Source organism: Pan paniscus, chromosome 2 (genome assembly GCF_029289425.2).
Source record: "Pan paniscus chromosome 2, NHGRI_mPanPan1-v2.0_pri, whole genome shotgun sequence".
NCBI classification, from domain to species: domain Eukaryota; kingdom Metazoa; phylum Chordata; class Mammalia; order Primates; family Hominidae; genus Pan; species Pan paniscus.
The window spans coordinates 175,156,547-175,175,630 of record NC_085926.1 but is presented as its reverse complement, the minus strand read 5'-3'; the positions used below and the strand labels follow the sequence as shown (position 1 = coordinate 175,175,630).

At 46.1% G+C, this 19,084-nt stretch overlaps 1 long non-coding RNA gene across 1 annotated transcript in view; it reads right to left on the bottom strand.

Annotated features, from left to right (window-relative positions):
* The window catches only part of LOC134729911 (uncharacterized), a 76,383-nt gene that overhangs the window by 38,781 nt on the left and 18,518 nt on the right, over positions 1-19,084 (bottom strand). The window contains exon 2 of the long non-coding RNA XR_010111471.1: positions 12,663-14,192. This is a non-coding gene — a long non-coding RNA (uncharacterized LOC134729911). The remainder of the gene's footprint in view (positions 1-12,662; positions 14,193-19,084) is intronic.

Below are 19,084 nucleotides of genomic sequence, written 5' to 3'. Positions count from 1 at the left end.
AGGCACAGATGTCACCACCGGCCTGGGCAAAACAGTATCCAAAGCAAGAAGACATTTGCCTGCCACCAGGCTGTGGAAGAGGACACAGTCTTTCTCTGAGGAATCTCTGTAACAGGCCAGAAGGCACCCACTTCAAAGTCACATGGTGCCTGAAAGTCTTTCTGACAGGCAGAGGAAAAATGCACACCAGGTGGCTCCCCCAACAGGAGTTCCTGGAACTAATCAATGTCAAAGGCACGGAGAAAGTCAGGGCAGGTCAAGGAGCGTCTTACTGAGGCTCAGAGGGGAGGCCGCTGGCAGAGGCTTCTTCCCCGAGCAGGAAACCACGCCCTTTATCCCTGCTTGATGTCTTTGGATTGCAAAATATATGCAATGCTCTTGTCTGACCTAAGAGCCCTTCAGAAAGAGGGAAGGGTGGGAGGGAGGAGGAGCACTCAACGGGGGAAAAACTTTAATCTTCTTTGTTACCATTTTCTGAGAGAAGTGAGAGAGATCAAAGGCAAGGGTTTCACTTAGACTGGAAAGCTGTAGTTACCATCCACTTTCAGCCTTCTATAGGGGAGTACATGGCCAATCTTAAATTTGTTTTTATTTATTTAAGTAAAAGCGAGAGGAGCAAGTTTGGAATTAACCATGAGCACTGACCTAAATGATCCGCATGTGGGAGATGAATGCCTTGTGCAGCATGGTGCAATATTATACAGATAAACCAAAGGGTGTGGTGACCAACAGGCAACCCAGATTCCTTTATCTCTGCTGCTTAAAGCTACTTCATCTTGCATAGTTTCTCAACATAAGCATATATGTATATGCTAAATCATTTGTGTTGGCTACTACAATGTGAAAAGAACATGTTCAAAGGAGGCACAACGATTTTATTTTTTACTTAAAAAGTCTTTTCCTAACTGGGCACGGTGGCTCACGCCTGTAATCCCAGCACTTTGGGAGGCTGAGGCGGGCGGATCACTTGAGGTCAGGAGTTCGAGACCAGCCTGGCCAACATGGTGAAACTCCGTCTTTACCAAAAATACAAAAATTAGCTGGGCGTGGGTCAGTAATCCCAACTACTCAGGAGGCTGAGGCAGGAAAATCGCTTGAACCCGGGAGGCGGAGGTTGCAGTGAGCCAAGATTGCACCACTGCACTCTAGCCTAAGCAACAGAGCAAGACTCCCTCTCAAAAAAAAAAAAAAAAGAAAAGAAAACAAAGCTGGTGCAGTGGCTAACGCCTGTAATCCCGGCACTTTGGGAGGCCAAGGTGGGTGGATCACCTGAGGTCAGGAGTTCGAGACTAGCCTAACCAACATATCGAAACCCCGTCTCTACTAAAAATACAAAATTAGCCAGGCGTAGTGGCAGGCGCCTGTAATCCCAGCTACTTAGGAGGATGAGGCAGGAGAATCACTTAAATCCTGGAGGTGGAGGTTGCAGTGAGCCGAGATCGCGCCACTGCACTCCAGCCTGGGCAACAAGAGTGAGACTCGGTCTCAAAAAAAAAAGGCTTTTCCTTCAGTACTATGTTAGGGAGGCTCTGAGGACCATCTCTCTACTAGTCTACTAGTCTAGTTGTCCACAAGTCTAGTCATTCTACTCTGAAAGGCTAAACTGGGCTTAGCCCAGGTACCTTGCAGTTCATTCAGTGCATTTGGGAGAGTCCTGAGCATCCAGGCAGGACATGATGAGTGCAATTGAATGAGAATGGGGAGAGCAATGAACATTCTGGAAAGTTGCCTTGAGATCAAATCAGTGTTCAGTCAGCATCCATTTGCCAAGCTGGGGGTGAACTCGATATCCTCTGGATTCATCAGACTTCACTGAGCCATTATCTTCCCTCTGTGACTATAAGCCCCTCCACTGGAGATGTGTGCTCCCCCGGGGAAGGAACCTGGCTCCCGGAACATAGTACTGGCTCAATAGACATTGAACTGCTTGATCATCAAATCCTAAATGTATTTTTTGTCTAACTATTTTCCCTTAACTGACTTCTTATCTCCCCCAGGAACTACTGCTATGTAGTCAGGAATGAGTGAATGAATGAATACATGGATATGTTAATAAATATATTATTTATTGTCTGATTATATATAAAAGCATTTGTATAGTTTGTGAATGTAATAGTGTTTTCTTCCTAATGTTGTTTGCTTGAATATGGTGCCGTTATTCATTATCATAAATGTATCTTTACATTTTTAAGACTTCGTGCTATTTATAAAATGCTTTCACATACATTATCTTATTTAATCTTCACAGCAGTGCTGCAAAGTATATTGTCTCCCAGTTTAGATAAGATAGGTGATTTGTCCAAAGTATGCAGTAAGCACAGAGCTGGACTTGAACCCAAGTTTTGCCACACAGGCCTATAGCAGTCCTTTTCCCTAGATTGAAAGGTGAGTAAGCAGGCAAAGGTTATATTCATTTGTAAACAGATGCTTGTTTCTAAAGATACAGCATAGCGTGCACTGCCCACATAGGGGAAGTGCCATCTCTAAACTCCTGGCAGGCTCTCCCACCAGGCACCTGGCTTGTTGCTGGCTACACCTGCTTTTGAATGCACAGCTGGTCTTATGCCAAGTCACTCAACAGAACTTACATTTGGCTATAGATACTCGATACCAAAACAACCAGTGCAAAGGAAGAAAATTCAGGCAATTAACCAGTTATTATTTTGTCTACACAATGACAAACAACCTTTGGGGTTGATTTTGTGTCTTTAAGTTAAGCTGCTATATTCATGGAAATACCACAATTATTTCTTCTCCACTTGAATGTCAGCCCACAACAAGGAAGCCAGCAGGCTTGAACAGCAGGAGTCAATATTTAAAACTAGGTCTCAAAATGTAGCCTGCGTCCTAAGGTTCCTCTTGGTGCTCTTTTTCTGTGCTAATGATCTCTGTTGTTGGCATTGCTGCTGAAGACACACTTAATATCCTAGAGCTGTAAAGACCTTTGAAATCATTTAGAGCAGTAGTTTTCTAATTTCAAAAAAATGGTACTGACATAGAAGCCCAATCAACAAAGCAAATCCAAGCGGATTTGCTTTGGCTGAAGAGGAGATTGTGATAAGCCTGAGGGAGCCTGCTATAGTTTGGATGTTTGTCCCCTCCAATGATCATTTTGAAATCTTATCCCCAATTTTGGACGTGGGGCCTAATGGGAGGTGTTTAGGTCATGGGGGTAGATCTCTCATTAATAGATTGATGCCCTTTCTTGGGTGGAGTGGGGGATAAATGTTGTGTTCTTATTCTGTGTTCCTGTGAGAGCTGGTTGTTAAAAAGAACCTGGCCCCTCCCCCCTCTCTCGTTTCCTCTCTCGCCATGTGACCCCTGCACACACAGTTTCCCCTTAGCCTTTGGTCACGAGTAGCAGCAGTCTGAGGCCCTCACCAGAAGCAGATACTGGCACCATGCTTCTTACATAGTCTGCAGAACTGTGAGCCAAATAAACCTCTTTTCTTTACCTATTACCCAGTCTCAGTTATTCCTTTCTTTGTAATTTTTATTTTTTTGGAGACGGAGTCTCACTCCGTTGCCCAGGCTGGAGTGCAGTGGTGAGATCTTGGCTCACTGAAACCTCCGCCTCCTGGGTTCAAGCAATTCTCCTGCCTCAGCCTCCCAAGTAGCTGGTATTACAGGCTCATGCCACCACACCCAGCTAATTTTTGTATTTTTAGTAGAGACAGGGTTTCACCATGTTGGCCAGGCTGGGGTCAAACTCCTGACCTCAGGTGATCCGCCCACCTCAGCCTCCCAAAGTGCTGGAATTACAGGCATGAGCCACCATATCCAGCCAGTTATTCTTCTATAGCAACACAAACAGACTAAGACAGGCTCTCCCCTTCAGAATGGTCCTGGAGACACCCACCAGGGCCCTAAAAGTGGATTAACCCCAACATTTTACAGATGAGGAAACAGAGGCCCAGAGAGCAAAATGACTAAGATAAAGAACTTAGAAATCCACAAACGTGGTTTGCTGCTCTTTGAATTTCTGTTCCTTATCTCAGCTTAACTTTAATTTCCCTTCTCCTCTTACATCCTGTCCTAAGTTTTAAGTACATCTGCTCTCTTTTTTGTTTTGTTTTGTTTTGTTTTTGTTGAGACAGAGTTTTGCTCTTGTTGCACAGGCTGGAGTGCAATGGTGCGATCTCGGCTCACCGCAACCTCTGTCTCCCAGGTTCAAGCGATTCTTCTGCCTCAGCCTACCGAGTAGCTGGGATTACAGGCATGTGCCACCATGCCCAGCTAATTTTATATTTTTAGTAGAGATGGGGTTTCACCATTTTGGTCAGGTTGGTCTCGAACTCCAGACCTCAGGTAATCTGCCCGCCTCGGTCTCCCAAAGTGCTGGGATTACAGGCATGAGCCACCACACTCGGCAGTACATCTGCTCTGGGCATACAGAACCACCCCAGCAGTAACGTGACCACCACTGCTTAGAGAACATCATATTTCCCAAATGTCCCTGGTCAAAAAAGTGCACAGGAACCCTTGTTAAAGATGCTGATCCTTTTTTTTTTTTTTTTTTTTGAGACGGAATTTTGCTCTTGTTGCCCAGGCTGGAGTGCAATGGCGCGATCTCGGCTCACTGCAACCTCTGCCTCTCGGGTTCAAGCGATTCTCCTGCCTCAGCCTCCCGAGTAGCTGGGATTACAGGCACCCGCTACCATGCCCAGCTAATTTTGTATTTTTAATAGAGACAAGGTTTCTCCATGTTGGACAGGCTGGTCTCCAACTCCCAACCTCAGGTGATCCGCCCACCTAGGCCTCCCAAAGCGCTGAGATTATGGGCGTGGTGGCTCACCTAAAGGTGCTGATTCTGAGATTCCCTTCTTTGCAGTTCTGATTCAAATGGCTTGGGATGAAACCCAGGTAATGCTTTTGACCAGTGAAGTTTGGGAAACACTTGCTGGATGGAATGGGCTAACGATGTTCTTTTACAGGGAAAGTAAAGAGTATAACTAGGTGGACCATTCATCACCTGTAAAGCCAGAGATCTTCTTTCTTTTATTTTTATTTTATTTATTTATTTATTGGTTTTAAAGGTAGAGAAGATCTAAGTTTCCTCTCTTCATAATCCAGAAATGTCTGGTATAAAGGGGAGAAAAAATTCCATTCCTTTTTCAGCCCACAGGTTTGTTAAGGTGTGTCACTCTGTAAAGTCACGCTTGACTTGCTTCAGTAGGAATGTGGCTTTAAGATGTTGATCTCTGCTCTCTCACTGACCACCAGTTCCTGACCGTCCACTTCTGCTCAGGCACCCAAGCTACTTGCTCTTTTCTGAAAGGGTCTACTCCAAGTCCTTGATTCCTTCCCAAATTGTAAGTGTACTTTATCCAACACCCCATTCCTAGCCTCCCAACGCAGCCTGGACTCAAGGATCAGCTACATTCATAGTTCACTCACTTACCCACTCTAAACTTACCGTCGTGGCTTGTTTACCTGCTTCCCTGGAAGCATCCCAACCTTCTAGTCTGCTGGGATCACCCTTTCCTTTGATATTTACATAAAACAGCTTGAGTTCCCTTCCCACTTACAAATGAGGTTTGCACCCACCCCTCCACCAACACACACACTTTGTTATAGGAAAGGTAAGTAATTAAATATTTATCTTTGAAAACACAAGGCTCATTTCCTTCCTAGAGACCATCTGGCTATAACCTGTCTCCTCACTGACCTTGACTCCAAGTCAACTCTGACTTGGTTTCTGGTTGCCTTTTTGCTTGTCGTGGAAAAATAGAACCACACTTTTCTTTGGAATAATGCTGTTGTTGGTGATGACAGCATCAAAAGATGGAGTCACAAAGAACACCAGGCCTCTCAACATCACCTCATCCGCTAGTTCCCTACATATTAGTAACACAAGACTACTTTATGAACAGACTGTACTGAAGATTGGAGGACAATTAGTGGGAATATATATCTATATGCTGAATTTGATTGTTTCCAGAGTCCAAGGAAAGCGGATTTTATAGATATATATATATATATATATATATTTTTTTTTTTTTTTTTTTTTTTTGAGATGGAGTCTCACCCTGTCACCCAAGCTAGAGTGCAACGGCGCAACCTCCGCCTCCTGAGTTCAAGCAATTACCCTGCCGCAGTCTCTCAAGTAGCTGGGATTACAGGTGCGTGCCGCCATGCCCAGCTTATTTTTTGTATTTTTAGTAGAGACGGGGTTTCACCACATGGGTCAGGCTGGTCTCGAACTCCTGACCTCAGGTGATCCACCTGCCTCGGCCTCCCAAAGTGCTGGGATTACAGGCATGAGCCACCATGCCTGGCCTCTAGTCCTGTGCTTTTTCTACTGGATTTTCATGTTATCTTCTTCCAAGTACTGTGAAATATTCCAAATACTCCAAGTTCTCCCAAGACAAGGCATATGGCCAGTTATCTTTCAATATCTGATCTCCCCTTCCACAGACATAGAGTTTCCACTGAGGCCATGGCTTCCTAACTAAAGACCACTGCTTTATCTAGCCACACCTGCAGCCAGAGGTGGCCATGTGACTAAGTTCTAGCCATGAAATGTGAGAAGGTGATAGGTGCCCTTTTTGTCAGTTTTGCCCTTACAAAGATTGTGTATGCCTGACCCTTTACTTCCTTCCTGCTGGCTGAGATGGGCAGAACAAAAGTAGGCATCTTAAACCCAGAGATAGCCAGGCGTGGTGGCTAATGCCTATAATCCTAGCACTTTGGGAGACCAAAGAGGGTGGATCACCTGAGGTCAGAAATTCGAGATCAGCCTGGCCAACATGGTGAAATCCCATCTCTACTAAAAATACAAAAAAATTAGCCAGGTGTGGTGGCGTGTGCCTGTAGTCGCAGCTACTCGAGAGGCTGAATACAAAATTAGCAGGGCATGGTGGCGGGTGCCTGTAGTCCCAGCTACTCGGGAGGCTGAGGCAGGAGAATGGCTTGAACCCGGGAGGTGGAAGCTGCAGTGAGCCGAGATCGCTCCACTGCACTCCAGCCTGGGCAGCAGGAGAACTCTGGAACCCGGGAGGCAGAGGCTGCAGTGAGCCGAGATCATGCCACTGCCCTCCAGCCTGGGCGATAGAGCAAGACTCCATCTCAAAAAACGAAACAAAACAAAACAAAAACAGAGATGAACTACCTATTTCCGGACGTCTACGGAGAAAGAAACAAGCATCTACATTTTTTTTTTATTTTTTTGAGATGGAGTCTCACTCTGATGCCCAGGCTGGAGTGCAGTGGAGCGATCTCGGCTCACTGCAACTTCCAGCTCCCGGGTTCAAGCCATTCTCCTGCCTCAGCCTCCCGAGTAGCTGGGACTACAGGCGCCCGCCACCACGCCCGGCTAATTTTTGTATTTTTAGTAGAGACGGGGTTTCACTGTGTTAGCCAGGATGGTCTCGATCTCCTGACCTCGTGATCCACCCACTTTGGCCTCCCAAAGTGCTGGGATTACAGGCGTGAGCCACCACGCCTGCCCACAAGCATCTACTTTTTTTTTTTTTTTTTTGAAACGGAGTCTTGCTCTGTCACCCAGGCTGGAGTGCAGTGGCGCAATCTCGGCTCACCGCAAGCTCCGCCTCCCAGGTTCATGCCATTCTCCTGCCTCAGCCTCCCGAGTAGCTGGGACTACAGGCATTTGCCACCACGCCCAGCTAATTTTTTTGTATTGTTAGTAGAGACCGGGTTTCACCATGTTAGCCAGGATGGTCTCGAGCTCCTGACCTCGTGATCCGCCTGCCTCGGCCTCCCAAAGTGCTGGGATTACAGGCATGAGCCACCGCGCCCGGCCTTTTTTTTTTTTTTTTTTTTTTTTTTTGAGACGGAGTTTCACTCTTGTTGCCCAGGATGGAGTGCAATGGCGTGATCTTGGCTCACTGCAACCTCTGCCTCCCGGGTTCAAGTGATTCTCCTGCCTCAGCCTCCCAAATAGCTGGGATTACAGACGCCGACCACCACACCAGGTTAATTTTGTATTTTTAGTAGACACGGGGGTTTCACCATGTTGGCCAGGATGGTCTCGAACTCCTGACCTCAGGTGATCCGCCCGCCTCAGCCTCCCAAAGTGCTGGGATTACAGACGTGAGCCACCGCACCTGGCCAAGCATCTACTTTTTTAAAGCCAATGTATTTTGGCACTCTGCTACAGACACTTAGGTGGAATCCAGTTAAATACAGTGACCATCCTCATGGATGCCAGGGTCCTTGCAGGAGACACAACCACTAAGAGGCAGAGCTGGGGCTTGGACCCAGGGCTCTAACCACGGTGCTTTCTTCAACCTTTCTAAAGATTATGAAATCTGACATTATAGCCCATGTCTTTTTGCAGTTTTCTTGTTTAAAATAGCTACTAATTTTTCTTCTGTTAAGGTAACACTGTCCAGTGATCTGTCAACGTCTACCTCAGCAGCTGACTTAGCTTAGCCTGGGAGCTCAAGAGTACAAAACATTTTCTGGAAACAATGCTTTCTTTCTTTTTAATAGGTTCATCAGGTAATCTGCTGGCTTGAAACTTACGGCCAGAAAACTTATATCCAACAAGGATAAAAGAAGCTTTACAAATACGTAGAGGAAATGGAGGCTCCATGTCATGAAAGCTAGTCGCTATGGACTCAGTGAATGTACCTCCCTCCCTGGATCCTCTCTAATAATCCTAAGGTCCTCGAGTGAATAAAAGTGAAACAATCTTATCATACCCAACAAAAACACAGGGAGGCAGGAATTTAATTTCAAGCCATCATTCTTCACCCTCACCAGGAAGAATAAATCACCATTTGACAACCCTATGCTAACTTCATCCAAAGAACAGATATTATTAACTCTACTTTCTGATTTGCTTAAATAACAAACAATAGTAAACTCATAGAGCATTTGCTATATACCATACAACATTCTACATGATTTTCCCATATTAACTCAGAGGTTTGAGTTAAGGTAGGTATAATTATTTTTCTCATTTTACAGATAAGGAAACAAAAGCACAAATATATTTTACATGCTTGTAAGTAGAGTAAATATATTTTGGTTAGCATAAAAAATGCCATCTTCTAGAGATTCTTTGTTGATGGTGTGCTGAATGATAGTTGTTGATGAAGTGTGTTCACTCATCAGTTTTCTCCCACCTAAAATTGTACTCCTCTGAAACTAACCTGCTTCTTTAGTGGGCAAAACTATCTGGGCCAGGCATGGTGGCTCAAGCCTGTAATCCCAGCACTTTGGGAGGCCGAGGCCAGTGGATCACCTGAGGTCAGGAGTTCAAGACCTGCCTGACCAACATGGAGAAACCCTGTCTCTACTAAAAATACAAAATTAGCTGGGCATGGTAGCTCCCGCCTGTAATCCCAGCTACTCGGGAGGCTGAGGCAGGAGAATCACTTGAACCCAGAATGCAGAGGTTGCGGTGAGCCAAGATCACGCCATTCCACTCCAGCCTGGGCAACAGGAGCAAAACTTCATCACAAAAAATAAAATAAATAATAATAATACAAAAAATTAGCCGGGCGTGGTGGCCAGCGCCTATAATTCCAGCTACTTGGGAGGCTGAGACAGGAGAATCACTTGAACCCAGGAGGCGGAGGTTCCAATGAGCCCAGATCGCGCCATTGCACTCTAGCCTGGGTGACAGAGCGAGACTCCATTTCCAAAACAAAACAAAACAAAACAAAAAAACAAAAAACTGAAGTACTAATATCAATCTTTGTTTTAGGAAAAATGAGTTTTAAATACTTATCTTTCAAAATATGTACTTAATGCAAATTATAGTTAACAAATAACCGAAAAAAAGGTTCATTGGATTTTAACCATTTTAGTTATGAGAGAACTCTACTAATGGAATTTATGTGTACTCTCTGTTTAAATAATTTCAAAGATTTTTAAAACATTTTAGTGTCAAAGTAAAATGATTGTATTGCATTGTCATATTGTTTTACGGTAGCTAAATCTACCATTGAAATGTTGAAATAGTTTTGCTTGTCAATTCAAGGTTAAAGAGCCTGTATAGCTTCTCTTTTTAAAGTAATATTGTTTTTTGTCTATGCTATATGTGGCCAAGATTTATAATTTTCTCTATCCTCACTTTCTTCTACTTTGGGATAGCAAAGTGATTAAAAACAAAACAAAACAAAGATGTGGGTGGGGTGTGGGTGCTGTGGCTCACGCCTGTAATTGCAACACTTTGCGGGGCTGAGGCGCGTGGATCACCTGAGGTCAGGAGTTCAAGACCAACCCGGCCAACATGGTGAAACCCCGCCTCTACTAAAAATGCAAAAATTAGCAGGGCATGATGGCAGGTGCCTGTAACCCCAGCTACTCCGGAGGCTGAGGCGGGAAAATCACTTGCACCCAGGAGACGGAGGTTGCAGTGAGCTGACATCGCACCATTGCACTCCAGCCTGGGTGACAGAGTGAGACTCTGTCTCAAAACAAAACAAACAAACAAAAAGAAACAAAGATGTTAACTAAATTTCTTAGCAATCTCCCATGCCAGATAAAATGAAATATAAGTGGATGCCATTGGGTGGGACTTTCAGGAAATCTCTTTAAAAGAAGTATACTCTCAGCTAACAAATATTTTCCATTGCCCTTTCTCTTCTGTCTTTGAGCGTGGACATGATGGCAGAGGTGGTGCAGGGAGCTTGTGCTCATGAGGCAATAAACATACACTAAGGATGGCTGAGGGGAAGCAGAGAAGGAGCCTGGACTGGGAGCCACCATGCCAGCCCTGAAAGGCCTAGCTCCAGACATCACATAATAGGAAGAAAATATGTCTTAATTTTTTTTTTTTTTTTTTTTTTGAGATGAAGTCTCACTCTTGTCCCCCAGCCTGGAGTGCAATGGTGCGATCTCAGCTCACTGCAACCTCCGCCCCTTGGGTTCAAGCGATTCTCCTGCCTCAGCCTCCCGAGTAGCTGGAATTACAGGCGTGTGCCACCATGCCCGGCTAATTTTTGTATTTTTAGTAGAGATGGGGTTTTACCATGTTGGCTAGGCTGGGCTCGAACTCCTGACCTCAGGTGATCCGCCCACCTCGGCCTTCCAAAGTGCTGGGATTACAGGCGTGAGCCACCGCGTCCGGCCTAAAAGTCTTAATTTCTTTAAAATTATGTTTTTCCTATCGCAAGGACAAAAAACCAAACACCGCATGTTCTCACTCATATGTGGAAATTGGACAATGAGAACACATGGACACAGGAAGGGGAACATCACACACCGGGGCCTGTCAATGGAGTGGGGGAAGGGGGGAGGGATAGCATTAGGAGATATACCTAATGTAAATGATGAGTTAATGGGTGCAGCACACCAACATGGCACATGTATACATATGTAACAAACCTGTACATTGTGCACATGTACCCTAGAACTTAAAGTATAATAAAAAATTAAAAATAAAAAAATAAAAATAAATAAATAAAATTGTTTTTCTGCCTTCTCTTACAGCCAAATGAAATTTCTGAATTGTAAGTGATTAGATAAATAGCAGCAGAGGCTATAAAGGTTTTCAACATCTAGAACCTTAAAAATTGGGATAGGTCTACAAAGCATGGTTAAACATTCTGTTCTACAGCCACTAGGTATTTTCAAACAGTATCTGAAATTAAATCATCTGTTGGCGAATCAGATCAATTATTCAAAAATAAGATTCAGTTACTAAGAAAGGAAAAGCACTAAATGCTACCATCCACTCACCATTTATTTCAATAAAATTAATTTGGACATAGAAAAGGAGACATGCACTGATTTTTTTCTTTGAAAATGGACAATAAGTACATAAATTATTTTGATTCTTTTTTAATGACGAATTCTTGTGCTCAGATACATGTATATAGGTAGTATTGCTCACTCAGGTGAATGGGTTTTAACTTAACAAAGGAAGCAGTAGAAACTCCTGGGTTGGTAAAAGTTAAGTTCCTTGCAATATAGGACTGCAGTCCTCATTTTCTGGCTGGCTGTTGGCCAGGGTGTGCCCTCAAGTTCTTGAGATCACCCGCAGGTTCCAGCCATGTGCCCGCCTTCACTAACAACCTGGCAGTTGGCTTGTCTTCAAGCCAGCAGGAGAGTTCACTGATGCTTCACCTTCCTTTTTTTTTTTCTGAGACGGAGTGTCCCACTGTCACCCAGGCTGGAGTGCAGTGGCACGATCTCGGCTCACTGCAACCTCTGCCTCCTGGGTTAAAGCGATTCTCCTGCCTCAGCCTCCTGAGTAGCTGGGATTACAGGTGCACGCCACCACGCCCGGATAATTTTTGTATTTTTAGTAGAGACAGGGTTTCACCATGTTGGCTAGGCTGGTCTCCAACTCCTGGCCTCGGGTGATCCACCCACCTTGGCCTCCCAAAGTGCTGGGATTACAGGCATGAGCCACCACGCCCGGCCTGCCTTCTTTTAAAGAGCTCATTTGATTAAGCCAGTTCCTCCCAGGACCATCTCCCTTGTGATAAAGTAAAGGTGAACCAATTAGTAACCTCATCGTGGGGGTCTGTGGAATCACCAACGATGATTCCATCATAGTCACTGTTCCCACTCACACTCTAGAGAATGGGGTTTTACAGGGCACGTGTATCAGGGGGCAGAATCCTAGAGACCATCTCAAAATCCTTCCTACCCCAACAACCTAGAGCATTTTGTTGCTTGAAATTATCATGATTATGTTAAATTCACAGCCCTGAAGAGGGTGGCAATGGCCAGATTCTTACCTAATTATCAGGAAGTGTCATTATCAGCACCGCACTGTTGAGAGGTGACAGCGTGCCGGCAGTCCTCACAGCCCTCGCTCGCTCTCGGCGCCTCCTCTGCCTGGGCTCCCACTTTGGCGGCACTTGAGGAACACTTCAGCCCACCGCTGCACTGTGGGATCCCCTTTCTGGGCTGGCCAAGGCCGGAGCCTGCTCCCTCAGCTTGCAGGGAGGTGTGGAGGGAGAGGCGCGAGCCGGAACCGGGGCTGCGCGGCGCTTGCGGGCCAGCTGGAGTTCCGGGTGGGCGGGGGCTTGGCTGGCCCGCACTCAGAGCAGCCGGCCGGCCCTGCCGGCCCGGGCAGTGAGGGGCTTAGCATCCGGGCCAGCGGCTGCGGAGGGTGTACTGGGTCCCCCAGCAGCGCCAGCCCACCGGCACCGTGCTCGATTTCTCACCGGGCCTTAGCTGCCTTCCCGCGGGGCAGGGCTCGGGACCTGCAGTCCGCCATGCCTGAGCCTCCCACCCCCTCTATGGGCTCCTGTGCTGCCCGAGCCTCCCCGACGAGCGCCACCCCCTGCTCCACAGCACCCAGTCCCATCGACCACACAAGGGCTGAGGAGTGTGGGCCCACGGCACCGGGACTGGCAGGCAGCTCCACCTGCAGCCCCGGTGCGGGATCCACTGGGTGAAGCCAGCTGGGCTCCTGAGTCTGGTGGGGACGTGGAGAACCTTTATGTCTTGCTCAGGGATTGTGAATGCACCAATCGGTACTCTGTATCTAGCTCAAGGTTTGTGAACACACCAATCGGCACCCTGTGTCTAGCTCAGGGTTTGTGAATGCACCAATCGACACTGTATCTAGCTGCTCTGGTGGGGCCTTGGAGAACCTTTGTGTCCATACTCTGTATCTAACTGATCTGATGGGGACGTGGAGAACCTTTGTATCTAGCTCAGGGATTGTAAAGGCACCAATCAGCGCCCTGTCAAAACAGACCACTGGGCTCTACCAATCAGCAGGACGTGGGTGGGGCCAGATAAGAGAATAAAAGCAGGCTGCCCGAGCCAGAAGTAGCAACTCGCTCAGGTCCCCTTCCACATTGTGGAAGCTTTGTTCTTTCGCTCCTTGTAATAAATCTTGCTACTGCTCACTTTTTGGGTCCACGCTGCTTTTATGAGCTGTAACGCCCACCATAAAGGTCTGCAGCTTCACTCCTGAAGCCACCGAGACCACAAGCCCACCGGGAGGAACGAACAACTCCAGACGCGCCGCCTTAAGAGCTGTAACACTCACTGCGAAGGTCTGCAGCTTCACTCCTGAGCCAGAGAGACCACAAACCGGGCGGGAACACCAGAAGGAAAAAACTCCGAACACATCCGAACATCAGAAGGAACAAACTCCAAACACGCCACCTTAAGAGCTGTAACACTCACCGCGAGGGTCCGCGGCTTCATTCTTGAAGTCAGTGAGACCAAGAACCCACCAATTTCGGACACACTGTCACCACTGTTTCGAAGTTAGATGTTCAACACTTGAGGATGGCAATTCCTTCAAACTAGAATAAAAACAGATGCACTGTTGCTATTCCATCCTTCTATATATACATGTCATAAGCAATGCACTTTCAGATCTCCGCCCTTGGGGCTGGCACCCAGGAATTTTCTCATCAGGCCAGTTCTGCTGCATGGTCTGGAACTGGCAGCAATGGTGGCAACTCTCTCATTAGGGTAGTGCTTTGGTATGGCTCTAGACCTTACTGAGACTTAGCCATTTACTCCAGCCTTCTCAATGATCACTTCAACTACCTAACATCTTTTATTAAATTTATTTCAGCTACAATTAGCCAGGGTGAACTCTGTTATTTGAAAACAAGAAGTATGAGGCGCGGTGGCTAACGCGTGTAATCCCAGCACCTTGGGAGGCCGAGGCAGGCAGATCACGAGGTCAGGAGATCAAGATCATTCTGGCTAACACAGTGAAACCCCATCTCCACCAAAAATACAAAAAATTAGCCAGGCGTGGTGGCGGGCGCCTGTAGTCCCAGCTACTGGGGAGGGTGAGGCAGGAGAATGGCGTGAACCCGGGAGGCGGAGCTTGCAGTGAGCCGAGATCGCGCCACTGCACTCCAGCCTGGGCGACAGAGCGAGACTCCGTCTCAAAAAAAAAAAAAAAAAAAAAAAAACAAGAGCCTTGAGCAATATAGTAGTTAATAGCAGATGTGGTGATGGGCAACAGACCTTTCAAGAAATGCTTATGTGATGTGGTCAGGCTAAAAGGCAGCGAGGATCCAGACCACGGCAGCAAGGGAGAGAGAGTTACCTAAATGATCACTTGGCCGTGTGGAATGAGGAGCCTATCAAAGACAAGCATTTCAGGGACCAAATAATCATAGTTATACAAGAGACAAGAATAAGAAGGCATGTGGAAGATTAAGCTGGATGCTTCTAACTGTTAGGAGAACAAAAAGACAGTGGGATGGTTAATGTGATATGTCATTGGCTAGGCTACAGTTCCAAAATACGTGGTCAAATGCTAGTCTAGATGTTGCTGTGATGGGTTTTTTTGTTTCTGTTTTTGTTTTTTGTTTTTGAGACGGAGTTTCACTCTGTCTTGCCCAGGCTGGAGTGCAGTGGCACCATCTCAGCTCACTGCAGCATCGGCCTCCCAGGTTCCAGCAATTCTCCTGCCTGAGCCTCCCAAGTAGCTGGGATTACAGGCACCTGCCACCACGCCCGGCTAATTTTTTGTATTTTTAGTAGAGACGGGGTTTCGCCATGTTGGCCAGGCTGGTATTGAACTCCTGACCTCAGGTGATCCACCCGCCTCGGCCTCCCAAAGTGCTGGGATTACAGGCATGAGCCACCGCCCCCGGCCTGTGATGGTATTTTGTAGGATGAAATTAACATTTAGATTGCTAAGCCTGTAAACCCAGTAGTTGGGGAGGCCGAGGTGGGTGGATCACCTGAGGTCAGGAGTTCAAGACCAGCCTGACCAACATGATGAAACCCTGTCTCTACCAAAAATACAAAAATTAGCTGGGCATGGTGGCAGGGACCTGTAATCCCAGCTACTCGGGAGGCTGAAGTAGGAGAATTGCTTGAACCTGGGAGACAGAGGTTGCAGTGAGCCAAGATCGTGCCATTGCGCTCCAGCCTGGGTGACAAAGTGAAACTCCATCTCAAAAAAAAAAAAAAATAACAAGAGAGAGAGATACCTGTGATCAGGTGACTGAGAAGAAAAACATTCCAGTTTAATTTACTGTTGACTCCATAGCACATGGCAATACTAAGAAGCACCCTATAGGAACCTCTGTGTTGTAGAAGTATTTTTCTTTTTCTTTCTTATCTTTCTTTCTTTTCTTTTTTTTTTTTTAGAATCTTGCTCTGTCTCCCAGGCTGGAGTGCAGTGGTGCAATCTCGGCTCACTGTAACCTCCACCTCCCAGGTTCAAGAGATTCTCTTGCCTCAGCCTCCCGAGTAGCTGGGACTACAGGCGCATGCCACCAAGCCCAGCCAATTTTTTGTATTTTTAGTAGAGATGGGGTGTCACCGCATTAGCCAGGATGGTCTCGATCTCCTGACCTCGTGATCCACCCACCTTGGCCTCCCAAAGTGCTGGGATTACAGGCGTGAGCCACGCACCCAGCTATAGAAGTATTTTTCTACATCCACATTATGTAGCAGCATTTCTTTGTCTCTTTTTAATGTAGCTCAATAACCCCACTTGCAGAAGTGCACTGCCATAGCATGCCAGTCCCACTCAGGGGTGACCTGATGGTCAGTGTAGAAAAATAAATATTCCCAATGGGCATAACTTAAAATAGTACATCTCACAATCCATTTATCTGGAAAGAAAGATGAGTTGCAGGTCAACATTAATTTGTAGCCAATAGCTAATAATTTCACTGGATAGTTAGGGACTTGGGAGTAATAAGATTGGAGGATTGGTGATAAAGAAAACTGGAGCAAAAACCTCTCAGCCTAAGTCTACAGTTGAAGAATAGTTGTGTCCCATGTAAAGACCCATATAGATTGGCGTTGTGCAAAAGATTTTCAATAGATGGTTGGACAAGACCAATGAGCGGATAAAAAAAAAAATGTGGTATGTATACACCATGGAATACTATTCAGCCATAAAAAATAATAATAATAATGTATTTTGTAACAATTTGAATGGAGCTGGAGGCCACTATTCTAAGTGAACTACCTCAGGAACGGAAAACCAAATACCATATGTTCTTACTTATAAGTTGGAGCTAAGCTATAGGTATGCAAAGGCATACAGAGTGGTGTAATGGACTTTGGAGACTCAGAATGCAGAGGTTGGGAGGTGGGTGAGGGATAAAAGACTTCATATAGGGGCCGGGCATGGTGGCTCACACCTTTAATCACAGTACTTTGGGAAGTTGAGGCAGGTGGCTCACCTGAGGTCGGGAGTTTGAGACCAGCCTGACCAACATGGAGAAACCTCATCTCTACTAAGAATGCAAAATTAGCTGGGTGTGGTGTTTTGCGCCTGTAATCCCAGCTACTTGAGAGGCTGAGGCAGGAGAGTTGCTTGAACTGGAGAGGTGGAGATTGCGGTGAGCCGAGATCGTGCCATTGCACTCCAGCCTGGGCAACAAGAGCCAAACTCCATCATGTGAGCCACCAAGCCCTGCTGAAATCAATATATTTTAGATATGCATTTGTCTACCTGGTCTACCAAGCTTCTCCCAGAAACACCATCTGTAGACTTACCAAGTGCTTTACTCACTGTCACTGTAATTACATAACATTGCTTCTGACCAGGGATCTTACTGAATAGCAAAATGATTAGGACAATGAGTTGAAGCATTTAGGATGCACTAAGATTTCTAACCAGAAGCAGTTGGCTTCATAAAACAGTGAAGTGACCTACTGAAGATTTAGTTTTGGTGCCTATTGGGAAATATCTTAGAAAGTTCAGACGCCATCCTGTAGAATACAGTATATGCTATAAAACAGCCACCAATATGTGGTATTTTCTCTTCCATGGCCAAAACACGTGAGCACTTCTTAGGCACTAAGAAGTGAAAATAGGAGTGACATTTCTCACTATTTCCTGAATGGCCCACTAATAAAATTTTTATTTCATATCCTTTGACACACAGTGTGGCCATAGAATAATTTTTTTTTTAATTTAGAGACAGAATCTTGCTCTGTCACCCAGGCTGGAGTACAGTGGCACAATCACAGCTCACCGTAACCTCGAACTCCTGAGCACAAGTGTTTGTCCCACCTCAGCCTCCCAGGTAGCTAGGATTACAGGTGCATGCCACCACACCTGGCATGACCTCAAATGATCGTCCTGCCTCGGCCTCCCAAAGTGCTGGGATTACAGGCATGAGCCACTGCACCCAGCCTGCTATTAAAAATTTCAAGGGTAAACCAGGACTGTACTAAACAGATGAGCCTTACAGTCACCTTAATAATATGATTTACTTACTACCATTTGCTCTTAAATTAATGAGAATAGACTTACTTTTTTTTGTTTTTGTTTTTGTTTTTTGAGATGGACTCTTGCTGTGTCACCCAGGCTGGAGTGCAGTGGTGTGATCTCGGCTCACTGCAACCTCTGCCTCCTGGGTTCAAGTGATTCTCCTGCCTCAGCCTCCTGAGTAGTTGGGATTACAGACATCTGCCACCACGCCTGGCTAATTTTTGTATTTTTAGTAGAGACAGGGTTTCACCATGTTGGTCAGGCTGGTCTGGAACTCCTGACCTTGTTATCCACCCACCTCGGCCTCCCAAAGTGCTGGGATTACGGTGTGAGCCACCGCGCCCAGCCGACTTACTTGTTTGTTTGTTTTTGTTTTGTTTTTTGTTTTTTTTGAGACGGAGTCTCACTCTGTCGCCCAGGCTCGAGTGCAGTGGCACGATCTCAGCTCACTGCAAGCTCTGCCTCCTGGGTTCACGCCATTCTCCTGCCTCAGCCTCCCGAATATCTGGGACTACAGGCGCCCGCCACCTCGCCCAGCTAATTTTTTGTATTTTTAGTAGAGACGGTGTTACACCGTGTTAACCAGGATGGTCTTGATCTCCTGACCTCAAGATCCACCCACCTCGGCCTCCCAAAGTGCTGGGATTACAGGCGTGAGCCACTGCGCCAGGCCGACTTACTTGTTTTTAACTAAAAACCTTAACCAACATAACTTAGGATTTTTAGTATTACAAAATTATTTAACAATATAGGCTGAGTGCAGTGGCTCACACCTGTAATCTCAGCACTTTGGGAGGCCAAGATGGGAGGATTGCTTGGGGCCAGGAGTTTGAGACCAGCCTGGGCAACATAGCAGGACACTGCCTCTGTTAAAACTTTTAATGGCAAATTACTTTTGCACCAACCTGATATATAGGTGGATCATGTTTGCTATGTTGTGCCTACAACACAGGAGGAAATGTTCTATTCTACATATTTATAAAGCAA